Source organism: Diadema setosum, chromosome 10 (assembly GCF_964275005.1).
Source record: "Diadema setosum chromosome 10, eeDiaSeto1, whole genome shotgun sequence".
Lineage (NCBI taxonomy): Eukaryota > Metazoa > Echinodermata > Echinoidea > Diadematoida > Diadematidae > Diadema > Diadema setosum.
Window position 1 is genome coordinate 34,186,579 of NC_092694.1, and position 3,313 is coordinate 34,189,891.

A 3,313-nucleotide genomic window follows, 5' to 3' on the forward strand; every position below is an offset into this window, starting at 1 on the left:
GAACAGACGCCGTGCGGGGCCGGAGCATGGCTGTCACGTTTTTACAGCGACTGGGCCGGGCTAAGTTACTTAGCTAGGCCTGCATTATATAACCCCGGGACGCTCCGTGTACACAGTTACACACTGTTGGGGCTGGTCGCAGTTAGGCCTGCATGTACGTTTATGCCTATTAAAAATAGAGTCTAACGTTACTAACTCCGAAACACAGCCCGAATGCCGAACGCAAAGATAACTGTGTACAAGGAGCGCCCCGGGGTAACATGGTAAGGTCTACCGGTACATGCAATAACTTTTGTTCTATACGGTAAGTTATAACTGTCATTGTTAACGTTTAATAGAGCCATAAATAGAGCCTAGAGGTCTGTCTACAGCCCAGTAGGCCTAACTTGGTAGGTCAAAATCTCTTCAGTGTGTTTTCAGGCTTGTTCTAAGTAAGGAGTCACGTCATGAAATGCCGTGTTCTGTTTATCGAATTATAGCAATGACTTTGTTTTATTAACGCGGTGTAGGTCTATTGTTTCTTTCAATTCATATGTCAGGGAAGTGGACACACCAACATGCACAGAAACCAGGGAACAAGTAACTCCGGCCGGGACGATGAAGCAGAACGTACGTGTTTGGGTCGCTGGTGCGGTTAGGGAAAAAGGTAGACTCTACATTGATCAGAGAGACAGCCCGTGACAGACCGTTGACAACATAGGCCAGAACCGTCGCAGGCTTAACACTAGCCAAGAATGAGCTGGGCGGCCACAAGAATTCATCGATCAGAATAAGAGCCCGGGATAGCCCATTTACAGCATCAGCCAGAACCCTTGGCTAGTCGAGAATGAGCTGTGTGGCTAAGACGATACATCGATCAGAATGACAGCCCGTGATAGCCCGTTGACAGCATCAAACAGAACCCTGGGCTAGTCAAGAATGATCTGGGTGACCAACAGAATACATCGATCAGAATGACAATTTTAGCCCGATAGCCCATTGACAGCATCGACCAGAAACCTACGCTAGCCAAGAATGAGCTGAGTCAAAGAAAAAACACTGATGCTGCCAGAGAAAACCTTTGAGAAATATGTAGATAGGGTAGGTAAGTCCCTTTGCATTGACTTATAGTGTACATTTTATAGCTGCTCTTTCAGAATCTGCCGTTAACCAAATATTCATGTCAGGCGACTTTTTGTTGGTTTGTGTGATGGAGGGTCACATATGTTTTGTTATGATTCCAATACAGTACAATGGATGTATTTTGAACTTACAATGTACCAGTGATAATGTTTCACTATGATTTGCATTTAACAGCTTTGAATCAACTGTATTGGGGGTGGGGGTGGGGGGGGGGGGGGGAGGGTAGACGTACCGAGATCAGACTACATGCCAATCTGAGAAGTGGAGTCATTCATAGTTCTAAACTTTAAAAGCACAAACGGAAAATGTTCTTTATACTTCTCCTGTCATTGTGTGGTCGATTTCTGCACACTTTTAAAGTTTGCACCTAGACTGGTAAAACTTATTGCATTTATACCCACGCAGGAATTACGTATTGGGTAGACAATTGAAGATTATGTAATTTATTGCAAAGCACTGATGCACCTCTTGTCACCAGTTTATATTGCTTTTGCAGAAATACAAAATGTGCATGTACGTGGTGGTGGTGTTTAAAAGACTGTTGGCAAATTTGGTGAACAAAATGAAAAATGCTAACAACATATTATTGTCATAGGCAGGTTATAGAACAGCAAATTCAAACCTCAGCTTTAGGCCTGCATCATATATAGTTTACTCTAATGAATTTGTTGCTCTGCTTTTAAAAAAAGTGTAAATTTTTATTGATTCCCAATGTTACATATTTTAGATCATGGTTGAGGAATTTTGTTCATTCATGCTTGTGAAACTGTGTGGGTGTCGTATCCTAGCTCTTTTCCCCTTGGGATTCTTATTATCCTTCACATTATAAAACAATGTGTTCTTTTCTCTTTTTTTCTTGTTTTTTTTTATGTGTGTTTTCGTAGGACATGCTGTAAATTGTCAGAAGTCATGATTAACCTGAATTGATACTCTTCTTGTGTTTGCAGTTGTATAGATGTGTCTATGGTGCTTTCAAATTGCAGAACAACAACAACAAAAAAGGTCACTCGTATACAAACAAAGATAAGTTAATTCAAATACTCGACGTTATGAATGTGAAGTGAAGTGAAGAAGTGTAAAGCTTATCCTATCCCAAGTATCATACCTGCAATATAATGTATGTTTTCTGTGACAATGCCAAAGGTCCTGTTTAATGGAATTGTTTTCCTGCCCTTTGTAGTTGCTTTTAGGACAAATATGCTTAAAAAAAAAACAACACCGAACAAACTAGCAAATATGTGGAAAAAGTTCCTCATACTACTTAAGTAATGTACTTGACCTTTGCCTTTCTTGAGACTGACACAATTACTGTATCTCATCCATGCAGGAATCATTTCACAGAGAATTAGAAATTTTGTTATGTATTTCAAAAGCCTGATGCACCTCTTGCTATTTCATATCATCTGTACAGAGATGTGTGATGGTATTTCAAGAACTGCTCGGTACACAAATGACAAATATTGTGGAAAAAGAATTGTAATAGTGAACAAATGAAAATATTTTGTTAAGAATATTTGACTGATTATAACATGACAAATACAAACCTCACCTTTAGATTGTAAAAGTGAAGGTGAATAAATACATTTTTGCGAATTTGTGAAAGAGCAAATTTCTATGGTTTTCAGTTATTGAGTAATGTTTCATGAAAAAATATTGGTGAATGTCATGCACATGTATTCATGCTTGTGAAACTCTGTGTGCATGGGTGTGTTATCCTTGCTCTTTTTTTTTTCCAGTGTCAATGATAATGTGTGACATGCTAATGTATTGCTAATATACATGTTTTGAACGTATGTTTGACTGATGAGATGAAATTCAGATGAATTCATTTCATTTCAAATGAGTTTGTGATGCACATTTTCAATGCAGATAGGTAATGTACCTTTAAGAATGGTGCCAATGAAGCACCTTACCAGCACTACATGTGAAACACACCAAAAATACACAGACATCAATTCACATACTACATTCTAAGAAAAAATAAAAAGGTTCTTTTGAGCACCATTAAATGGTTCTCAGCACTGTCACAATAGCGACACCTTTTTTGGAGCCTGTGAGAACCTTTTTTAAATGGTGCCTGTCAGCACCTTTTAACATTGGTGCCCATTAGAACCTTTTCCAATGAAATGGTTCCCATGAGCACCTTTCGAAAAGAGTCAAAAAGGTGCCCATCTTTAGTCAAAAAGGTGCC

At 39.1% G+C, this 3,313-nt stretch overlaps 1 long non-coding RNA gene across 1 annotated transcript; it reads left to right on the plus strand.

Annotated features, from left to right (window-relative positions):
• The first annotated feature begins 448 nt into the window (after positions 1-448).
• Positions 449-2,731, plus strand: LOC140234229 (uncharacterized). Its single transcript, XR_011901605.1, has 2 exons — positions 449-1,080; positions 2,070-2,731. It is a non-coding gene; the product is annotated as an uncharacterized lncRNA (long non-coding RNA).
• The last annotated feature ends 582 nt before the right edge of the window (positions 2,732-3,313 follow it).